At 36.1% G+C, this 25,223-nt stretch overlaps 1 long non-coding RNA gene across 3 annotated transcripts in view; it reads right to left on the bottom strand.

Moving 5' to 3' along the window:
* The window catches only part of LOC116485108 (uncharacterized), a 34,135-nt gene extending 11,116 nt beyond the window's left edge, over positions 1-23,019 (bottom strand). Inside the window, exons 1-6 of one of the 3 annotated variants that reach the window (XR_009210372.1) lie at positions 22,847-23,019; positions 19,784-19,857; positions 15,277-15,355; positions 11,680-11,809; positions 1,379-1,495; positions 606-1,097 (exon numbers count right to left, since the gene is read on the bottom strand). This is a non-coding gene — a long non-coding RNA (uncharacterized LOC116485108). Of the gene's footprint in view, positions 1-605; positions 1,098-1,378; positions 1,496-11,679; positions 11,810-15,276; positions 15,356-19,783; positions 19,858-22,846 lie in introns of those variants that run through there. The other 2 variants (XR_009210373.1, XR_004252754.2) reach the window with 2 other exon arrangements.
* Positions 23,020-25,223: the final 2,204 nt, after the last annotated feature.

Here is a 25,223-nt window from a genome sequence, read left to right as displayed (position 1 = left end):
GAGTTAATTTGCCTGGCCAGAAATGTTGGTGACTTCAGTCACAATGAAGATACAACAAATTGTTACATAATATAATTTTAATGATCTAATTAAATATAAAACGATATTTAATGTGTGTGGTCATAGGATAAAATTATCTTTATAAAATTAATGATTAGCCACTTTTATTGTTTTAAAATGTGCAGATAAAGTCATATCTGTAAGAAAACAACCTTATTATTAAGTTTAAGGAAAAAGACGATGTAAAAATTAATGTTATTTTTATATTCCATTGAAATTTAATTTTTTTTTACAAACCTACTTAATGTCAAGCAGCTGATTGTGCATCACATCTTGGAAGTAAGTTACCATTTCTAACAGCTAATGCTCTGTGGGAGCAGAACCAGTATAATGGGAAGGGCAGTGTGAGTAACTGCTCAGAAGAACAATGATCTTTCCAACTATACTTTGAATAACAATGAAAATGTGACTACTTATGGTAACCCTTTGCTGTATATCTAGGGAGATCATTTTACTTCTGGAAAAGAAGAACCATCCTTTCATGCTAATTATCCTAAAATACAGGTAGGTCACTTTATTGGGAAAAGAAAGAAATTAACACTGGCTGGCAATACAAAAATTAAATGCAATTTATTTGACCTGCTCACTATTAGCATTTACCATGAAGCGAATTAAAGGTAGAATATGGGAATATTTCAACCCCCCCCAGAAAAAAAACAAGTTTATTAGTTACACAGAGCCTTTTACCTTATATTCCAGCAAAATTTTATGAATAAATAGAGTCAAGAAAAGAACATTGGTCTTTGTACAGTCACATGCCAATGAAGTGATTGTCTAATTTCTACCATAAATTCTTTTTATTCTTACAATTTAGTGATGTATTATTGTCCAGAACTTAAGACATTTTATTCTAAAGATGGAGATAGCACAGTGAAAGACAATAACACAAATCCATGTTTCTGAAAAATCAGGTTGAGAACGGTGCATGTGGATTTGCGAATAGAAGAATCTGCATGGATAGATTGGTGTGATTCAAGCAAACCGCATCCTGAATGCATGGAGACATATACGGAAAACCTAAGGACCTGTGGCAGAATCTGTTGGGTTCATAAACAAATAAGGGTAGCAACAACATATGAAAATCTAAGATCACAAAGTGTTATAACTGCGGGGACCTGCTACATCTAGTCCCACCTCTTTCTTCTTGATGTTTGTGTGTTAGTAATAGAATGGTCAACAAATATTCACAAGCTCACCCATATCTTCTAACATTTACGTGACTACTTGGAGGTCATAATGTGTTAAATTTTGACAAGGAGCTATGCACAGAAATAATGTTTATTACTTACTAGCCAAAGTAAAAAAATCTAGCACACACCTTTTCAGTTGTCTCTTCTAATATATAGTTCTAGTTGGTCCAGATTCTACAGGTATAAGAAGGTGAAGCTTATGTCAGTCTGGTGCTCTGTGGGCCTGTGTGGCACAGAGCCTCCATCTAAAATATATGAATAAGTAACAATCAATAAATTAATCTCTATTGTGTTAAGCTGCTGCAATTTGAAATTTTGTTTTTACCGAAGTGCAAACTTATCCTATACTTATCAAAATATAAATGAAGAAACAGTGACGAAGAGAAGAAAATTATAATTTTTTTGTCCTGTTAGTAAATCTTCAGGTAATTAATCAGAAAAAGTGATGCTTTTTAAGAACGACTTCATTATAAATTTCTCCACTGAGAATTATTATTATGTTTTTAAGTATGCAAAGTTTACAAAATTAAATAAACACCTTTGCTATCCATAGATGATGAACCATAATGCATTCTAGATTTGCACTTTGGAGTATCTTTAGTGTAGTACAACTGACTCTACTACATTCTCCTCTAAAGTGAATTACATTTTCTGTCATTTTTATTAAAATGTTGCTGGATTCTAATTTTTTGAGGATAAAAAGATGGAAAAGCAAATACTCAGGCTATAACATCTGTAGGAAATCAGAAATATTTATGTTATTAAGAAATACTTTGTAAAGCCATGAACTGTCTTTTAATTATTACTTTGCAAACATAAAACACACTCTCTTTAGGAAAAAAATGAGAATACTGAAGCTACTCATAGAAATAACACTAGTTTCAAATGATTTCATAAATATTTGCTGTGGTTTTCTCGTATGCCCAGAATAAATGGCTTTTGAAAATAATAGTTGAAGTGAGGCTAAGAAGTTTAATCGTTCCGAAAACCTATTTATTGTGTACATATCACATAGCAATAGAGATGATTTCTATTATAGCATCAACCAAAAGACAATTAAAACAAATGATTTTCTTCTCGAGAGTTAGAAATTCTTGCTACCCCTTTATTTCTAGAGACTTCTTCCTGTATAGGGGGTGAATTTTGCAGGGCTAGTGTGTGAAAAAAATTACTGAGATTTCTGCAGCCAGCAATTCAGGTAATCTCATATCCTTGAAAAGACAGTGAAAATGAATTCTGTGATAAAACCTATTCCTGGGGATTGGAGGTGACAGTTGTAGACTACACAAATGCTTGCAGCTTTCTCTGGGGCTTCAGGGTGGGAGCTAGTCTGTAGCCTTCAATGAGAGTTAACCTGCATTATCTAAATTTTGTAATACAAAGTAATAACTAGATAAACAGGATTCCAAATAAGAATGGATATAATTTCTATGTAAATTGGATACCATGGCATGATATTCTTGTTACTTGGCTTGTATAACTAAGAAATTGTGTATTCAGTAATAATGAAGGAATGATCAATAGACATCCTCTGCTTTTTCTAAAATTTGCCTATAGATAGATACAAATTGAATAGGCAATTCTCATTACATGCTAAATTTCATGAATACAGCAAAGCAACGTATATCCTTTTACACTCATAAGCAAGTATTTTGAAGGTTAGTTGCATTCAAGGCATAGTAAGAACTCATTTTAGAATGTCCCTTAATGATTTCAAGATGTAACAAAAGTGAAATCAGCAAATAGCTTATACACTATTTTTTTAAGATGCTAGTTATGCCTTATGATTGGCAAAATTCAAAACATTCCTAAGAATTTCTTCATGCCTCAAACAGCCTTTAGGTTTGGAAGAAATTAATTTATAATTTAAATTAAAAATAAGGTTTGATAATTTGCAAAATTGTGAAAGTTTTTTTCAGTTTACTTGATAATGAATCAAAATTTAGGTGTCTTTCTCATTTTAAACCTTCTGGCTCCAGTGTCTGTTTTTATGAAAGAAACACTTCTTTTGTATTTTGCCAAATTTGGATTGGCATTTTAAGAATGACTCTATACTGAAACCACCAATTGTGGCATTCCTTCACAAAGTGTGATTATTAGAAAGAAATAGGGAGAAACTTACTATAGTAATCACAGGACTGTATTAATATTGGACAAAAATCTCTTAATTTTTATACTGTTTGTATAGCTGTTGAAAAATACTTACCTTCCTATTTTGAAATATCCACAACTAATTTTCATAATTTATCAGTACATGATATCATTATGCAGGATGAGCCTGGCTAATTGATACGGGAAAAAAAAATTTAATAAATTCAAGTCTCACGTGACTTGCCCGCTACTTGCCTTCATATTATGAAACCAGCCAATTCTCTCCTCATACCTATCTCTAGTTCAAGGGGAAATTCCACCATGGGTGGGGAAGAAGATTTTCAAAGGCAGGATATTATTCTAGCATATTTAGATCACAATATTCCTCCATTAACTAAATTCAATGTGCTGCTCTCACTCTATTACTAATGTCTAGTAAATATTTTAAAATTTTATTCTTTAGTATCTGCTCCTCTGTATTTGTCACATCTTTTCTGGACTTTTGCCACTGACTTCTTTCTAATTACAATTTTTATCAACTAATGCCATCCGTCTAACAATTCTCCACATTACTAACAAAGAAACCACTCTAAAAAGTGAATTTGACTTAAAAACTTGTTAAAAACTATCATCAGAGTGAATAGGCAACCTACAGAATGGGAGAAAATGTTTGCAATCTATTCATCTGAAAAAGGGCTAGTATCCAGAATCTACAAGGAACTTAAACAAGTTTACAAGAAAAAAAAATCCCATCAAAAAGTGGGCAAAGGATATGAGCACACTTTTCCAAAGACGACATTAATGCAGCCAATAAACCTATGAAGAAAAGCCCATCGTCACTAGTTAGTAGAGAAATGCAAATGGAAACCACAAGGAGATATCCTCTCACGCCAGTTAGAATGGTGATCATTAAAAAATCAGGAAACAACAGGTGCTGGAGAGGATGTGGAGAAATAGGAACGCTTTTACACTGTTGGTGGGAGTGTAAATTAGTTCAACTATTGTGGAAGATGGTGTGGCGATTCCTCAAGGTTCTAGAACTAGAAATACATTTGACCCAGCAATCCCATTACTGAGTATATACCCAAAGCATTATAAATCATTTTACTATAAAGAACCATGTGCACGTGTGTTTACTGCAGCACTATCCACAATAACAAAGACTTGAAACCAACGCAAATGCCCATCAGTGTTAGACTGGATAAAGAAAATGAGGCCCATATACATCATGGAATACTATGCAGCCATAAAAAAGGATGAGTTCACGTCATCCCATCACTTTGGGAGGCCGAGGCAGGCAGATCACAAGGTCATGAGATTGAGACCATCCTGGCCAACATGGTGAAACCCCATCTCTACTAAAAAATACAAAACGTTAGCTGGGCTTGGTGGTGCATGCTTGTAGTCCCTGCTACTTGGGAGTCTGAGGCAGGAGATCGCTTGAACCTAGGAGGCGGAGGTTACAGTGAGCCGAGATCGTGCCACTGCACTCCAGCCTGGTGACAGAGCGAGACTCCGTCTCAAAAAAAGAAAGAAAGAAAGAGTTCATGTCCGTTGCAGGGACATGGATGAAGCTGGAAACCATCATTCTTAGCAAACTAACACAACAACAGAAAACCAAACAGCATCTTCTCACTCATAAGTGAGAGCTGAACAAGTAGAATACACGGACACAGGGAGGGGAACATCACACACCGGGGGTTGTCAGGGGATGGGGGCTATGGGAGGTATAGCATTAGGAGAAATACCTAATGTGGATGATGGGTTGATTGGTGCAGCAAACCACCATGGCATGTGTATACGTATGTAACAAAACTGCACGTTCTGCACATGTACCCCAGAACTTAAAGTATGATATATAAATAACTAAAAAGTAAATTTAACTTAAAAATGTTAACACCTTTACATGGCTTTTGTTTGCTTTAAATAATAAAACTGGATCTTGTTTCTTATTATGTACAAAAATCAACTAAAGATGGATTAAAGACTTATACGTGAGACCTGAAACTGTGAGTTGTAGAAGAAAACCCAGGTAAAACTCTTCTGGACATTGGTCTAAACAATGAATTCATCACTAAGACCTCAAAAGAACAGGAAACAAAAAAAAAAAACAGAAAAATTGAATTAATTAAATGAAAAAGCTTCTGTACAACAAAAGAAATAGTCAACAGAGTGAATAGATAACCTGCAAAATGGGAGAAAATACTTTCAAACTATGCATTTGAAGAGGGAATAGGGAATCTCGAACTTATGCAGAACTCCCAACAACTCAACAACAGCAATGAATGGAAATAAATAATTCTATCAAAAAGTGGACAAATGACATGAATGAATATTTTTCATTTAAATGGCCAATAGGCATATAAAAATGGTTAATATCACTAATCATTAGAGAAATGCAAATTAAAACCACAGTGAGATATATCACCTTTACTAGTCAGAAAGGCTATTACGAAAAAGTCAGAAAAACAACAGACGGCAAGAATGCAGAGAATAGGGAACACTTATTGTTGGGAATGCAAGTTAGTACAACATCTATGAGATATAATATGGAGATTTCACAAAGAAGTAAAGATAGACCTAGCATTCGATCCAGCAATTCAACTACTGGTTATCTACCCAAAGGAAAAGAAATAATTATATCAAAAAGACACTGTCATTTGTATGTTTATCACAGCACTATTCACAGTAGCAAAGATAACGTATCAGCCTAAGTGTTCACCAATGGATAAATGGATTTTAAAAATGTGGTAAATACACATAATGCAATTCTATGTAGCCATAAAAAAACATGTCTTTAGTTTAAAGAGAAGAATCAGTATGACTATCTTCTGGAGTTAGGCAGATGACAGAATAATCAGATTCGTTGCAACTAACTTGTTTAGTAAATTTCATAGATCTGTGACGTCAGTTGGATTGGTATGGGTAGGGTAATGTTACAGATCATGGCTCCTAAGTTCAAATATCCTGTATGATGTTGATACTGGAGGCCTTTATCTTAAATGAAACAACTCAGGCACAGAAAGATGCCTGATGTTCTCACTGATAAGTGGTAGATAAATAATGTGTACACATAAGCGTAGAGTGTGGAATTACAGGCATTGAAGACTCAGAGGTTGAGGAGGTGGATGAGATAAATGATGAAAAATTACTGAATGTACACAATGTACGTTATTCAGGTGATGCATAACCTAAAATCTCTGGCTTCACCACTACACTATGCATGTATCAAAATTATACATGTACCCCATACATTCACACAAATAAAACATAACCTCTAATATATACCCACATATTAAACTTGTTGAGAATATGACTTTAAAATGTTAGTGTCATAAAATAATCTGGACTCAATATGTATTATTATTTAACTTTGAAAGGATTCTAATTTAATAATTTGCTATATTAGTGACCCAAGTTTTGCTATGATAAGGACATGGAATGTAATTTCCCTCTCTGGGAGAATTTTATGTCACAGCTTATCAAACCATTTATGAGAGATATTGGCCTCAACTACTGGACTCCAAAACACATATAAACCCAAGACTTTGAGAGACACATTGAGAGCTTAGACTCTGGCAGGACTACTCTCTGGCAGCCTTCAACTGACAGCTCAGGCTGTAGCAGGGCTACTGACAGCCTTCAATACATTCTCCCAAGCCTCATTCACCAACATCAGCACCACTCCTGTGTCTGATGACCTTGACTCTGAACATGAACTTATGCTGTGCTGGTCAAATTATCCCTCCTGAAAGCTTCTGATAGAAAGATATGCCTCAAACTTCAATTAGACTTCACATCCACAGAGGCCTACTTCCATTTTAATTGATCAACTGGATTTGCATAATTGAACTCTAAACAAAATTGGAACTCACTCATCATGTGGTTAATGTACTTTGTCACAGTGCATTCCTGTAAGATTGGTTCTCCATATTTTTTCTCTTTATTGTTAGAAAAAAAAAAGGACATAGAAAATCTCTATGTATGGCAATAAACCACATAATTCATGAAATCACAATCAGGCCATCTTCTCATTTTAACCATACCAAATGATATGTATGGATTATTTTTTATAGAAAATGTGAAATTATATATATATAGGGTCGCACCTTGTCACCCAGGCTGGAGTGAAATGGCATAATTAAAGCTACTGCAGCCTTTTTCTGGGCTCAAGTGATTCTCCTGCCTCAACCTCCCAAAATCTTGGGATTACAGACATGAGCCACTGTTCCTGGTTTGAAATTATATTAAAACAGATAATTAGTTTTTTAGAAAATATTTTACAAACTAATTTTCAACATGAAATTATCAGCAAATTATCAGAAAGTTAAAAGTGAGAGTTTTCACAATGCTTGGATGACGGGAATTTTTACACAATATGGTTGGAGTTCTAATAGGCTGAAATGGTATGCGAAATGAGTTTATTTAAAGATATATAGCTTTTTAATTTTGCTTTACAAAATACTCAGAAATGCACTGTTTCTTGACAATTTTGTAGCAGAATGAACACTATCACTTTCACCAGTGTTCAACACAATACAAAATAATGGTAGTAAGAGAGACCACCATTCAGAATATAGATGGACCTGAAACTTTCAAACTAAAAAAAAAAATTTCAGTACAGCAAGATGGCAGAATTTTTAATTCTGCTTTACAAAATCCTCATAGATGCAGGTAAACAATAAATTTATTTAGTTATCTTATTTTTGAAAGAAAGCGTTGTGTATTTTGTTTTCACTCTACCTCCATTCCCAATGTCCTGAATCAGAAAACTCCCTATGTACAGTTATGTCTGTGCCACATATATTTACAACGTTTTTAGTTATATTTAGAGATGCATACTAACATTTTCTAAGAATCATCACCCCAAAAACAATGACAAATTAGACCATGACCTGATGGTACAGGTAATCACAAGGAAATACAGCAATTACCATAAAGTGTTAGAATTATCTAAGTATAGCATAAAATCGGTAATTTCACAAAAAAATAAAAACAGGAACATAGAAAATTATAGGCTTATGAAAATAGGAAATTTTTATTTTTAATATTAAATATTTGTTTCAGACGGTGTTTTATATTTGTTACTGAATATCTGTAATAGAGTTACTGATCTATACTTGTGTTAGCTGACTCAACAATAGAAATAGGTCAGCAAAGTTACCTAAGGGCGGGCAACATGTCCTGATAAATATTTTTTAATAATTTAGATTTGGAAGAAATTATATTTAGTAGTATCTATGCTTTTTTCTCAATCTCTAAAATACCCCCATGAAAGCATAGCTCATTTAAAGGTATCTTCTTAGAAAAATGGAAGAAAAGTAAATATAGTTGTAGCTTTCACTGGAGAATTGAGCCAACTCAAGCAATTTTCTATAGAGAGATGTTTGTGTTCAGTTTATTTCTTACCTTAACCTCTGGGGAGTAGCTGTAGAAAAGTTTACTCTGAAATTATTCTCTAAGGATAAATTTTCTTCTAATCTTCTACTTGGATTGAAATGTTGTCAGGTAAAAGGCCACCTTACTTTACTGGCTTATACTAACACCTTTAAATGGGTGCTTTTGGAGATAAGTGTAAGATAGAATTTTAGGAGCCAAAGGGTAGTTTCTTTTATTTCATTTTGTTTGTTAATAAATATTCCAGTGTTAAAATCATAGAAAAGAAAAGTGAAACACTTAACCAGAAAAGCCCACAAACTTCTTTTAGCATACTTTCTGCAAACCTTTTTAAAGTTTTCTCATCATTACAAGGTTTAAAAGCTTTGTGTTTACTTTATCCAAAACTTAATATTTTTGAGAACTTTGTTATATAGCACAACTAATAAAATGATGCTTAATCTCAGAGAATCATTGTAATCACTTACAAAAGGAAATTTTCCTTTCCAATAGAAAAGAACACCTAGAAAGTTAAAATCACGAGGCCTAACTCTCATAGTCTGTGTTCATACTAAAAATTAAAATTAAGTAATTCATAGTGGGTTTCTTTCCTCTATGAGCTTTTGATATGATTTTGAGTTATATTTCAATTCTCTACCAATTGGGCCAAACATATTACGTCTTTTATGGGAAACAGCCTGTTACTCTCACTTCATTAATCTCATGTATAAATTCCCTTATTGTCAAAAGGAAGGAGTTATTTCTGTAAATATTATGCATTGTAAGAAAAATAAGCACTTATTATAAGCAACTCATGACAATAAATTTGAGAACTTTTATAGAATGAACAAAGTCTTCCAAACATGCTATTTACGAAAGTTATTAAAGAATAAAGAAAGCTTTTCGGTGATTATATGTATACATTTCACATAGTTAAATTCATAAGTAAAACTTTTATAGAAAGAACAACTCAGACACTAAGTAAATACAAGCCTGCACACTGCACATATTCTTTCAGGAAACAAAAAAATAAAACAGAGGAAAGTCTTCCTAAAAATTTTTTGAGATGAGTTTTACCAGGAATGGAAAATCTGACAAGAACATTGCACGTTTTAGCGTGTAATGTGGTAAAAAAATGAAATTATACATCAATCTCATTCATGGATATTGATCAAAATCTAAACAAAATATTATTAAGTCAAATTCAACAATAGACTTAAAGGATAGGGCATAATAAACAAGTGAGCTTTTTCCATGTGTGCAGGGTTTCTTAAAACAGTTGAAAATTAATCAATACAATGTATTACCTGAACACAGAATCATATGATATTGATAAATGCAAGAAAGGAAGCATTTGAAAGAAGGAATACCTATTCATAAGAAAAATAATTTCAGGAAATTAGCCTTAATCTTTTATAAGAAACTCTTGTAATATGATATAGACTGTCAAGCATAAATACACGTGGGGACACACACACACACACGCCAAACCCTACAGCACATATCATACTACATAATTACCCCTGAAATCTGCAACAAAATTAGCTTGTATTTTTCAATAGTCACCTGGTTTATACAAATAATGAGAATGAACAAAATATAACTAAATTCAACAACAATCCACATCAAAATCAAAACATGTTTTAAAATTATTTTATTTTAAATTTTACTTTAAAAAGTTGACTCTAAAATTCATTGGGCAATAAAAGGCCAAAAATAGTCATGGTAATCTTAAAAAAAACAATGAATGAAGATGGAGGATTTCAACTCCAAGTTATCAACACCTACTCCCAGATTTTAACAATTATGAAAGCATATGTTGGAACAAGTATAAAGAAATATACCAATGATAAAGGATTGTGAATACAGTCGCCTGGTTTACACAAATAATGAGAATGAACAAAATATAACTGATTCAACAATAATGATAAATCCAGCAAATATATCATTGAACTAAAGAAGCCAAACACAAAAGAATATGCACTGTATAACTGAACTATATAAAATATCTATTCCTCAAAATTGTTTGTGAATATTACAAAAACTCATCAATGTTCTTAGAATTAAGGATAGTGGCCATCCTTGAAAGGTGGTGTGTGAAAAAGAAGAATATTATAAAAACTTCCAGGGTAAACATTATTTTCTATTTACTGATCTGATCTTGATTACACATATACTTCATTTTGGTAAAATTCACTGAATTGTACACTTTTTGATGTGCAGACTTTTCTATATTAAACTTCAAGAAAAGTTTTCAAAAAGTCATGGATTTTAAACAGGGCAGGTACTATGATTTTTTGAGATAAGAGCTAGGGGTGACTCAAACTAATTGAAATACTTTTTATGCACTTACGGAAAGTAAATTAATGTGATTCTGAACATAAAATGTTTTCTGAGTATGGTTTATCCATATTATGGCAGCCGATTCAGAAATGAAAAGGAATGAACTATTGCTATTAACAATAATTTCAATGAATTTCAGGGGAATTATTTTAAGTGGGGAAAAACGAAACTATTACAAAATGTTACACATTGGATTATTCTATGTACATAACATTTCTGAAATGATACAGTTTTCCAAATGCAAGAGATCCCTGGTTGCCAGGCGTTAAGGAGGAGTAGATGTGGCTGTGATGATAAAAGGGGAATACAAAGGAAGGCCCCTTATAGTGATGGAACGTTTAGAATCTTGACTTTCGGTAGTGGGTACAGAAACCTACACATTTGATAACATTGTGTAACAGTATATTTGTGCACATAAATAAGTACAAGTAAAACTGTGGAAATCTCAATAAGCGAAATATCTTAATGTCAATATCCCTGTATCATATTGCTTTATCATTTTGCAAGATAATGCCACTGGAGGAAACTAGGTATAGTGCTCACGAGATCTCTCTGTATTATTTCTTATAACTAGATGTGACTCCATAATTATTTCAAAATGAAAATTAAAAAAACTCACATTTTCTTTGTGATGAGTGAACTTTTATGTGACAGGGCATGGCTCCATGATGAGTGAACTCCTGAGTGATAGGGCATGGCTCCATGTGACAGGGCATGGCTTCAACTCTTGTGTGACAGAGCATGGCTGCCTTTAAAATAGTAAGATTTACGGAATTAATGAAGCAGTTGTGACTTATAGAGAGTGAAACAACAAGTTTTAAAAGTTATATTTGTGTATATTAATATATAATTTTAAAACATTACCCACATATTTTTGCGTGAAAATAGAACAAACAAAAGTAAAGCAATATTCAAATATGCAGTTGAATATAAATTTCTTGAACGTAACAATAAATTATCTCGAGGAGCAAAAAGTAAAAACGATGATAATAAAGAAACTAGTATTTCCAGAAACTTGCCACTAAAGAAACTAGCATTTTGTATAATCCATTAAAAAATGATTTTTTGTTTGTTTTTTGAAGAAATAGCATGAGGCCTGCTGGAAAGTTAAGCTCCTCTTACACAACCTCATCTCAAGGTAGCCAATGGCAGTTTCTGAGAAACCCAAGCCTAACCAGTTTAAAGAGTAAAGAAACCAGACTAAAACCTTTGCAAAGAGAAAACTCATCACTTAATTCATACCTTTCTCCTGCCACATCGCATGCTATAAGGCAGTTAAATGAAGCCTACAAAGATTTGTGGGAATATAACGTGACAGGTATGCCAAGGACCACTAAGTGAATGTCCATACATTTACTTTGAGTCACCTCAAATCAAAGAACTGTTTTGATATGATAGAATAAATATAATATGTCCCCATCTATTTTTCTCAGTAAAACCACCAACAAAAATCTACATAAACAATTACCGGAGCCAATGAAATATGAAAATCAATGTTTCGAGGGGCCGGTAATAAATCAAAACTATCAAACATATAACTTAATCTTAAAGATTTACTATAAATTAAAATAAAAGAGCTGCAACTATAATTTTAACATCTTGAAAGAAGAGGGTTATTATGCAATAGAACTTACAAATAAGCAAGTTTGTGCTTGGAAGATAGTGCTAATTGGGAAACCTTCAACATTGGAAAATTAATACTTTTTTCAGAAAAGCTGATAATAAAATATGCGTTGAAATCTATTTTGAAAAATACTTAATTATGAGTGAATTTAGAACTTTTATGTCAATCAAGCGTCTACAGAGGAAAACAGACTTCCATGTAACCAAAGACATTAAACAAATAATTACACACACATTTGAAAATTGCAACTGTAATAATGGGTAAAATGAATATGAATTATAATAAGAAAAATAATGATACATTTAAACCCCAGTGCTTTACATATTTCAAAGCTCTTGACTGACCCAATAACTGAATTATGAAACTGAACAGAATACTCTTGATTCCATTCCTTTCAGCCACATCAACTTATTCCAACTCTTATGTCTCATATAAGACCTTATGTCCATTTAGTTTCTCAAGCTAAAATCCAAGTTCCCCTTAATTTCTCCTTTCAGTCATGCCCTCCTGTATCAAATCCATCAGTAAGTACAATGAGCTCTGCCTCCAACAAATACTTCAAATCTGTCACTACCTCATTTTACCCTGGCCCCCAATTCTACCACAAGTCAACATTATATCTGGCCTGGAATACTGCATTTGCCACATCAATAATTATTATTTATAGAGCATAAGTCAGAGTCATTTTTTTTACAATGTCAATTTGATCTTGCCTTTCTGTGCTTAAATCCTTCAATATCTTCCTGCTGAACTTTCAATAAAATCTAAACTCTATATACAGCCTTCCACATCTTACAGAACGGAGTCCCTGCTTAAACCCCTATCCTCACCTTATACAAATATTGAAGTCTGTTCAGCCACACTGCCCTTATTCCTATTTCTCACCACGATAAGTACTTTAACTATTACTCTGCATTTGCTACTTCCTCGCCTGGAAGGCTGTTCCCAAGGTGTTTCAATTGGCAGGCATCTTCTCATTTTTCAGGTTATCTCCACAAATACCAACTCCACAGAAATGTTCTCCCAAGTATTCCATCTGAGGTACTACTTCATTGCAATCTATCATGTACTTCTATTTTTTTCCACAACATATTCAAAAACTGTTACTATTTTGTTTTATAAATTTATTTGTTCATTTCTTATCTCTTCCCTACTAAGAGCTTGGTTGGATCTGGCATTACTTATCTTTGCTTTAATGTCACCTAGGCCTAACATACATACTATCTTTCATATAGAAAGTAACATGTATAAAATTATATTTCATGTTGGAATTATATACAAAGTGGGTTCAGTATTCCACAGAGTATAATTCTAATGTCAGACTGGAAAGTAAAATTCCACAGGGTCAATGTTGAGGAACCTCAAGTATAATTTCAATTATTGATAACCACAGTGTAGGCATTTTGTGTTGAGGATAATGCTCTCTGTAGACTATATTCGTGGTTCCTCCAGCTCTTCATTTAGACATGTTTTCTCTATGGCAGTCAATTAAATATTTGATCAATTCTTTATAATCTTTTATGATTTTCTCCTGCTGACATTAAAAATGTTAGGTTTGATTATAAGCCATTTTCCACAGCTGACCTATTCTAATTGCTCTTTCTTGTCCTCCTCCTCTTTCTCTTTTTCTCCCTCTCCCTCTCTTTTCCACTCCTCCTCTCCTTTCTTTTTATCTGTTTTAATTAAGAGAGAAGGTGATTATTTTTTCTCAAACACCTATGAGTATTGAACACATTATAATCATCTTATTTATAATACGCCAAGTTAAAAGAAAAAACATGAAGAATTTCCCAAAAAACAAAACACTCTTCCTCATTTTCTGGAAATATAGCAATATAAAGCATACACTTAAAACAAGATTAAATAATTTAAATATTGCACATTAAAAATTCTGACTACAGTAATGAAGGCACTGTGGTATTGGTTAAATATTAATCTATGGAACACAATAGACACCCCAGAAATTGACACAAATGAAGTCAGCTGATCGTTGATAAAAGAACAAAAAAAATAGAATAGAAATAAGATAAGTCATTTCCATCAATGCTGCCGGAACAAGTGGAAATGCACATACAAAAATGTAAATCTAGACACGTAACTTGGACCCTTCACAAAAATATATACAAAAATGTATACAAAATGAATTATAGACCTCAGCGTAGAACACAAAACTATAAAACTCCTAGGATTTCACATGAGAGAAAAAAATGTCTAATCTTATGATGACTTTTTAGATATGTCACCAAAGGCATGATGCATTAAAGAGCAAATTGCTAAGCAAAACTTAAAACATAAAATTTTAAAAAATTCCACCCTGCTAAACACACTTATCAAGAGAATGAAAAGACAAGCCATAGATTGGAAGAAATTATTTGCAAAAGATATCTTATAAGGAACTGTTATCTGAAATATACAAAAAAACACTTAAAACTCAAAAATAAGAAAACCATGCCTATTAAAAAATGAGCCAAAGATCCTAAAAGACACTTTACCAAAGAAAACAGAAATATGGCAATCATATAAAAATATATTTGACATCATACATAATCAAGTCAATGCAAATTAAAATAACAATGACATATAACTACTCACCTATTAGAATGGCCAAAATCCAGAAGGCTGTAATCACCACATGCTGGCAAGTACATAGAATAGAAACTCTCATTCATAGCTGGTGAGAATAGAAATAGTACAGACACTTTGGAAAATAGTTTGTCATTTTCTTACAAAACTAAGTTGTTACCATACTATCAATCACACCCACTGGTATATACTTAGCAAAAGACATTAAAAACCCATGTTTACAAGAAACATGTACATGTATATTTATACCAGCTTTACTCACAATTGCCAAAGCTTGAAAAGAACCAAATGACTTTCAACAGCTAAATGGTTGAATAAATTGTGCTACTTCCAAAATTGATTATCCAATGCAAAAAAATAGCTATCAAGCCATGAAAAGACATGAAGAAAACTTAAATTAACATTACTAAGTGAAGCAAGCAGCCAGTATGAAAATGCTACACACTGTACGGTTTCAACTATATGACATTTAGGAAAAGACAAAAAAAAACTGTCAAGACACTCAAAAGATGTGTGGTTGCCAGGGGTTAGGGAGGAGCGAAAAATTAGTAAGTAGAGCACAGAGGGTTTTTAGAGCAGTGAAAATAGTCTGTATGATGCTATAATGATGGATATATACCATCATATAGTTGTCCAAACCAACAGAATGTTCAACACCAAGAACGAAACCTAACAAACTATGGACTTTGGGTGTAGGTTCATCAATCATGATAAATTTATCACTGTTGTAGGGGATGTTAATAATGGGAAGGACATCCCTGTGTGGGGGCAGGGAGGAAATGGGATACTGCTGTATCTTCCTCGCAACTTTGCTATGAACCTGATTGCTCCAAAAAAATAAAAAATCTTAAAAAAAAATCTGAGTAACTCTGGAGTCACAGAGGAGCAACTGATTGAAGCAATGGAATGATTGAAGCAATGGATTGAAGTAATGGTCTCAAGGATATGGGAGAGGTGAAGTTAAGGGGTGAGACGACTAAAATCACTTCTGTTCTGGACAGATTTGATTTGAAATTCCTTTAAGGAAATAACACAAGTTAAATATAGTTCTATATATAAATATAGGATCTAGGAGAGAAATTTGGCTAGAGATTAAAATGTTGCCTTAACTTTAGGGATGGTATATAAAACATGGACATGGATTCGATCACTCAGAGACTGAGTTAAGAGAAAATCGAACATTGACACTGCACCATAGGCAATTCATAATTCAATATTGTGTCGTCTGGGAAAAGTAGAAACAACTAGTGAAAGAAAATGAGAAGCAGGAGGAGAAAAACCAGGAGACTGATATTTTGATGCAATTTCTAGTTCAAGGCTGTATTTCTTCTGGAGCTTTCCTTGCTGTGCCTGGTGAAAATGAGTAACTTTCTATTTTTTTCCACTACCCTCTCTCCTTGTGGGTCTGTATATTGTTTGCGTATGATGAATAACAAGGTAAACATTAGTGTTTCAATGTCAAATAAGCTTTATAACCAATCTACAGTGCTTATTTCTTAAATTTTATATATTTCTCCTTCAGCGTGAAAACCTTTTACTAGTTTCTAATGATCTGAATGGATCATTTTATTATTTTGTGTTCAGTTTTCCTCTTGCTAGATATTAGATTAAGTGTACATTGTTGGATAATTTTGATGTAGTTTGTCTCTATTTTCACATAATAAATGGACATAAACATAAGTAAAGTGCTAATTTTACTGTTTTCTTTTCCATTGTTTATGCCACAGGCCAATGTCCTTCAAAGTACACCTTTACTTTTCCTTTCATGTAGCACGGAGGAAATGTCAAACTATATATTCTTGCCACTTACGTGTCTAAGTTGGTTACATTTTCTAGAAAAGACAGCTTAAGCATACAGCTAGTTTGAAATTGTTTATACATAATATATGCTATTGGGTCTTTGAGAGCAAGAAACTCTATTCATATCCTATGTATTAATACATTGTAAGCACTCTTCTTAATATTGATCACTTGGGCATACATTATAATAGATAAAATATTCAAAATCTCCTAACATGAGTATTCACACATTATGCCTCACTCACACAAATGCCAACTAACATTCTTAAATTCTAAATATTTCTCAAAGGACATCATACAATTCATTTTTGGTAAAATTAACAAAAAATTTATTTCTCAAGGAAAAAATTATCCTGTGATGGTTTCTTTATAGCAGTTTGTATCTTGCTCCAAAGAAAATCTGGATCACATAATAGTTTACTACAAGTATAATAGTTATATTTAAGATCAAATTTTATTTTTCACCAAGAAGTTTTGTTTATATACATAATTGTATTCTTATGGTAGTTTTTATAACTGTGGATATCTCTCTATGTATTTGATATTATCATATTTTTATATGCTGGGTGAGGTGGCTAACACCAGTAATTTTACCATTTTAGGAGGCTGAAGTGAGAGGATTGCTCAAGGCCAAGAGTTCAAGGCTAGCCTTGGCAATACAGCAAGACCCTGTCTCTACCAAATTAGCTGGGCATGGTAGTGTCTGTAGTTGCAATTACTCAGGCGGCTTATGTGGGAGGATTGCTTGAGCCCAGGAATTCAAGGCTCCAGTGAACTGACTGTGCCACTGCACTCCAGCCTGGGCAACAAAGTGAGATTCTGTCTCTAAAAAGAATATATATATACATATATATATATATTCTACTATTACATATATATAAGAACATAACATTCTTTTATATCCTACTATTATGTATGTAATAATATATATCTATTCTTGTATATATATATAATAGGATTAGTATTAAATTAAATTTACAAAGTGGGCAAAAGACATCAATAGGCAATCCTCAAAAAAAGTTATACAAATGGCCAACCAACATGAAAATATGCTCAACATCACTAATTACCAGGGAAATGCAAATTAAAAATACAATGAGATCCAAGAATGACCAGAATTAAAAACAAAAAATAATAAATGTTGGGGTGAATATGGTGAAAAGGGAACACTTTTATACTGCTGGTGGGAATGTAAACTAGTACCACCCATATGGAAAACAGTATGGAGATTCCTTAAATAACTAGAAGTAGAACTAGCATTTCATCCAGCACTCGCACTACTGGGTCTCTACTCAGAGGAAAAGAAGTCATTGTATGAAAAATACACTTGCACATACATGTGTATAGTAGCAAAATTCACAATTGCAAAAATATGAAGCCAGCCTAAATGTCCATTGGCCAATGAGTAAGTAAAGGTGGCATATACACAGCATGGACTACTACTCAGACATAAAAATGAATGAAATAATGGCATTTTCAGCAACCTGGATGGAGCTGGAAACAGTTATTCTGAGTGAAGTAACTCAGGAATGGAAAACCAAATTTTGTATGATCTCACTTATAAGTGGGAGCTATGTTATGAGGTTGCAAAGGCATAAGAATGATATAAGGGACTTTGGAGACAAGGGGAATGTGGGGAGAGGGGCGAAGAATAAAGAATACAGATTGGGTACAGTGTGCACCAAAATCTCAGGAATTACTACTAGAGAGAGAACTTACCCATGTAACAAAAATCCAACTTTTCCCCAAAAGCTATAACAAATGAATAAGATTTGATGCTAAAGTGTTTCTAAGATAATCATTTCCTAAATTTTTTGTTCACAGATGCTTCTATCTATTGATCTACATATGCATACACACAGTTTTATGCACTTTTACATATGCCTTTTTGGGGTGGGGGTATCAGAAGAGATTAAACTGAATCACCAACTTGGATACTTACACTATTTTAATACATTTTGCATTCAAACAATTACTGAATATATATTACATTTAAGCTAGTTTTTTTTCTGATAGGAATACAAATGAGTAAAATATAATCTCTGATCTTAAGGACATCCAAAGTAGGAAAACAAGAAATGTGTGTAAATGTACATCTCATAATTATTATGGCTATGTCAATGACATTCGTAAGTGTTACGGAAAGGGAGAGACAAAAATTGTAAGTTCTTTTTTTGACATTTGGAAATAGGAAATTTTCAGGAAAAGACAGATTACAAATCAGTATCACTGGTCTGAAAGGAACAGAAAAGAAATTGTGAAAGAGCATGAGTCCAGCAGCTTAGGATAGTTTTGGACATGTAACAAATATTGAACAAAAATTCAATGTATTAAGGGTTTTAGGCTCAAAAAAATGAAAGAGTTTGGGGAAGAATGGTGATGGGTAGTGTTGACATGACATAGGCCTAAGAAAGAAAATCAGGGCAAGAATTTTATTACCATTTTACTCTGTATTAAGGAATTCAGACTTGTTCCTATAGGCAATATTCTGGGAAGATATTATTCATTTCAGGTTCAGCAGGTACATGTTTAGGTTTTTTACGTAAGTAAATAGTACATTGTTTAGATTTCGTGTACAAATTATGCCTTCACCCAGATGGTAAGCATAGTAACTAACCAATGGGTAGCGAAAATGTGGATTGTGACTGGGAGAAGATACAAAAAGGCTTTGGGGTGCTGATAATTCTGTTAGGAGTTAATCTGTGTGGTGGTTCACCTTGGAAAAATACGTAGAGCTAGGCATTCACGATCTGTGCACTTTTTAGTTTGCTGCCACTTCAATAAATGTGCCTATAGGGAAAAAAGAAAAACATATCATCGAACAAGCAAACAAAACAAGCAAAAAAGAACAATCATGCCAACAAAAACCTTCAGAAAGAAATACATATGCCGAGTACAAGGTGATACACCTCCTTCTGGCTCTAACTTGCATTTCCCTGATGATTTCTGATATTCAGCATGTTCTCATATACCTGTTGGCCACGCATGTAACTTTGAGAAATGTCTACTCAGGTCTTTTGCCCATTTTTAAAAAGCACAATCATTTGTTTTCTTGCTATTGAGATGTTTGAGTTGCCTATGTATTTTGAATATTAACCCCTTTTTAAGATATTAAAACAGGCATAAGTAAATGGAAAGATATCCCATGTCCATGCACTAGAAGAATATTGTTAAAATATCTTTATCAGCCAATGGGATCTACAGAATCAATGCAATCCCCGTCTTAAGTTACAGGAAGGATAGCATTAGGAAATTACAAAAGGCATTCTTAATACAAATAGAAAAAAAGCATCCTAAAATTCATATGGAAATGCAAAATACCTGACAGACAAAAGAATCTGGAATAAAAAGAAAAGGTGGAAGCATCACACTACCTGATTTCAAAATATACTACAAATCTATAGCACGCATGGTACTATCAAAACAGCATTATACTATCAATAAAAGGGGCGGGGGAGAGACAGATGAACGAATGACAGACCAGTGAAACACAATAGAGAAATCAGAAATAAATTCACGCCATTTATTGTCAACCCTTTTTTTTTTTTTTGAGACGGAGTCTCGCTCTGTCCCCCAGGCTGGAGTGCAGTGGCGCGATCTCTGCTCACTGCAAGCTCCGCCTCCCGGGTTCACGCCATTCTCCTGCCTCAGCCTCTCCGAGTAGCTGGGACTACAGCTAGCCACCACGCACTGCTAATTTTTTGTATTTTTAGTAGAGACGGGGTTTCACCGTGGTCTCGATCTCCTGACCTCGCGATCCACCCGCCTCTGCCTCCCAAAGGGCTGGGATTACAAGCGTGAGCCACCGTGCCCGGCCAACCCATTTTTAACAAAGGCACCAGGAACACACTTTTGGGAAGGACAATCTCTTCAATAAACTGTGCTAGAAAAACCCAACACCCACATGTACAACAATCCATCTAGGCCGTTATCTTACCATATACAAACATCTACTCAAAATAAAGATTTAAATGTAGGACCTGAAACTATGAAACTACTAGAGAACATAGGATAAACGCTTCATGAAACTGGAGAGGACAAGGAATTTTCAAACAGACATCAAAAGCACAAGGAACAAAAGCAAAGATGTAATTACACTAAACTTAAAACCTTCTGCAAAGCAGAGAAACCAATCGGTAGAATGAAGACACAGGCCGGGCGCGGTGGTTCACGCCTGTACACCCAGCACTTTGGAAGGCTGAGGCGCGCCGATCACAAGACCAGGAGATCGAGACCACCCTGGCTAACACGGTGAAACCCCGTCTCTACTAAAACTACTAAAAAATTGGCCAGGCGTGGTGGCCGGCGCCTGTAGTCCCAGCTACTCAGGAGGCCGAGGCAGGAAAATTGCATGAACCCAGGAGGCAGAACTTGCAGTGAGCCGAGATCGCGCCACTGCACTCCAACCTGGGCGACAGAGCAAAACTCTAAAAAATGTAAAATATTTTTAAAAATGAAGAAACAACCCAGAGAATGGAAGCAAATACTTGCAAACTATGCATCAGGCAAGGAGTTCATACACAAAATATATAAATAACTCAAACTACTCAAAAGCAAAAATACAAATGATCTTATTTAAAAAATCTACCCAAAACCTTTGTCCCCCACGATTATTTCCCTACTTTCTTTTCCCGACCTCCTCTGGCCGGCCCCCTCCCTCTTGCCACCCTTTTTCTTCCACCATCTTCCCCCAAACGTCTTCATTTTTTCCTCACGATCGTTTCACAAAGCCTTCTCTACTCTCCTGCTCAACACTCTTTTCCCCATCCATCTACCCAAACCCTTTCCCCACTGTTTCTTCCCACCGTCTTTTCACCTTATCCCTGGCTACCCTTCCCCCGCCCCGCTCTCATCACCCTCTTTTGCTCTCTCATCTAAGCAAAAACATTTTCCCCCGTCTTTTCCCAAAACCTTCTCCCCGTCCCTGCTGCTCACCACCCTCTTTTCCCCTCATCTACCCAGAAACTGCTTTCTTCATCGTCTTTCCCCGTTTCTCCTTGCCATTCTCTTTCTCTTCTCCATCCACCCAAACATTTCCCCCGTCTTTTCACAAAGCCTTCTCCCCACTCCTGCTGACCTCCCTCTTTCCCCCATCTACACCCCAAAACTTTCCCCATCTTTTCAAAGTCTCCCTCCTTGACCACTCGTGCTCTTCTTTCCCCATCCTGCTTGCCACCCTCCTTTTTGCCCTCCCATCTACCCCAAACTATTTTTCCGTCGTTTTCCCAACCCTCTATCCCTGCTCCCTCTCGCCACCCTCTTTCCTCCTCCTCGTCACCCTCTTTACCCCCCTCCATCTATCGAAACACTTTTTACCCACCGTCTTTTCTTTCTCCACCGTCTTTCTTTTCTGCCACTGTCTTTTCACAAAACCTTGTCTTCCTCCTGCTAGCTACCGTTTTTCCTCCTCCCATTTGCTGCCCTCTTTTGCTCCTCCACCCAAAAACTCCCCCCCCCCGTATTTTCTCCCGTCTTTTCACAAAACCTCCTCTCCCTACTGCTTGCCCCCGTTTTCCCCCATCACCACCCTCTTTCCTCCTCCCACTTGCAACCCTCTTGCCCCTCCATCCACCCTGAAACTTTTTACCCACCGTCTTTCTGCAAAACTTTCCTTCCTTGCCGCTCCACCCTGTTTTTCCGCCTCCAACTACCCAAAAACTTTTTTCCCCGCCATCTTTTCACCACACGTTCTCTTGCTAAGCTATCCTTTTTTCCCTTTGGCACTAACTACCCTCTTTCCTCCCCTCCATCTATCCCAAAACTGTTTTCCTTCTCCTACCTCTCCAGCCGCGCTGTCTCCGTCGCTGCCAACAACCACAGTGAGGTGAGCTGCGCTCCCGTGCCTCTAGCCTCCAACAACCGCAGCGAGGCGAGCTGCGCTCCCGCGGCTCTAGCCTCCAGCATATGGCCTGCGACTCCAGACTTCTAGTCCTCTACGCCCAGCTAGACAGGAAGATGGCAGAACCTGAAAAAGCATCAGTGAGCTTCAGCATCATTTATATACTGCGGTTAGGCCCACGGAAGTTCCTGGACTGCATGTTTTGATTGGATGAGAAAAAAAAACCACCAGGCTTACTCTGATTGGACTTTATTATCACATTCTGATTGGATGAGAGCAAGTCTTAACACAACCAATCACGGCATGAAAATAAAGTCCAATCAGAGTACGCCTAGAGGTTTTTCTCTCGTCCAATCAGAACGTGTAGTCCAGGAACCTCATTTGCATAACCACGGTATATATAAAGCATGCTGGGTTCGCTTCACCTCATTTCAGGCTCTTCTGTGTGGAGTAAAGGATCTTCTCTGTGCCTGCCTTAGAGAACTGGGGGAGGTTGCTGCCTTTTGCCTGCTGGAGGCCGGAGGATGGATGGAGCCTGGAGCCCTGGAGCCTGGGACACTACCTCGCTGCGTTTGGTGGTGGCGACAGAGCAGTAGGAGGGCGGCCGGCATCGGGAGCTTCTCCTGCCGGGCTGGAGGACTAGGAGAAGGAAGAGGCACCGCCACATGCTGGAGGCTGGAGCCTGTGCCACCGCAGCTCGGCTCGCCTCGCTGTGGTCGGTGGTGATGCTGGAGACTGCAGCTCGGCCACAGTAATAGAAATGTGATGGGGTAGGTGAGTGTTCCCGGGCTGCCCTGTACGCTTCTGGGGGCAAGGGTTGGGTGTCCTGTTGGGGCTCACTGCTAGAGGCTACGCTGCCTGTGGTGGTGGTCTGATTGGGGGCACCCTCCGAGGTTACATTGCTGGTGGTGGGGCAGGTATATCTGGGGCTATACTGCCCACAGTGGCAGGAGTGGTGGGGGGAGGCAGGTTGTGTACACTAACGTGTACTGCTGGTGGCTGGGGAAGGGTTACGGGTGCTATCTTCTGCTTCACTGCCCGCAGCAGGGGGTGGCTTGGGTGGAGTTACCTGGGGCTAAATGCTGGCAGTGGGGGGTGGTTTAGGGGCGTTGTTGGGTGCTGCACTGCCTGTGACTGGGGGGTGCGCCATCAGGAGCTGAACTGCCCGTGGTGGGGTGGGGGGAGGCGGGTTTGGGACTCTATCTAGTGCAGCAACACTCGTGGCTGCGTCAGACTGTGGGCACTATGGGGTGGTACACTGCCTGCAGTGTGGGGGGAGTGCTTTGGGGGGGAGTATTGGGGTTACATTGCCTAGAACTGGTAGTGTGTTGGATGTGCTATCCGGGGGCTACACTGCTAGTGGCGGGGGGCAGATTAGGGGTGCCATGGGGGCCACACTGCCAGCAAAGTTACACAAGAAGAAAAAAACAACCACCACATTTTCTCACTCATAGGTGGGAGTTGAACAATGAGAACACATGGACACAGGGAGGAGAACATCACACACTGGGGCCTGTCGAGGGGTGGGGGGTCGGGTGGGATAGCATTAGGAGAAATACCTAATGTAAATGACGAGTTGATGGGTGCAACAAACCAACATGGCACATGTATACCTATGTAACAAACATGCACGTTGTGCACATGTACCCCGGAACGTAAAATATAATAATAAAAAACAAAAAATAAAAAAAATAATCGTGGCTACATGTTGTTTATGACCGAATCTTTGTTTTTATTATTGGAAGAATTTTTTTAAAAAGAATACAAGAATGAAGAAATATAGAGCATTCTTTGACATAGGACCACAAGGCTTGCCACACTGGAGTAAACCAATGGTACATCGTCCTTCCTTTGATGGTGGTCTATGCCATATGCTTTAGAGTAAGACAAAGGGACAAAACCTCCATAAACTACCTAGTTGACGAGTGCAATATAAAATAGTGAGATTTTCCTCCCTGACCTAAAGAGAGGATGGATCCAAATGGCCCTTACATATGTAATTCAGCCAAGTGGAACTCATTTGACTTTTATGATTAATTTTGAGTTTTATGTCTAGTTTCTTTTTTTGAATTTTGCCAAAATATTTGCTTCCATATGTCTTCCGGCAATATCTTTTGCAAGGTCGCAATGATTCTTCTATGCATTACAGGTGCTGTTATTTTTTATTTAATGAGAGTAATGTCAGCATTATCTAAATGGGGAATTGAGTATGATGGTTTTCATCATTGATATAATTAAAAGTCAGATGTACCAGGAGACTAAAACTCTGATGGTAAAATCATTCATTGTCCAATTGCTCTGGAAGAACAAAGAGCAT

Source organism: Hylobates moloch, unplaced genomic scaffold (assembly GCF_009828535.3).
Source record: "Hylobates moloch isolate HMO894 unplaced genomic scaffold, HMol_V3 SCAFFOLD_16, whole genome shotgun sequence".
NCBI classification, from domain to species: Eukaryota; Metazoa; Chordata; class Mammalia; order Primates; family Hylobatidae; genus Hylobates; species Hylobates moloch.
Note: the sequence above shows the minus strand (reverse complement) of the source record. Positions and strands in the feature narration are given on the sequence as shown.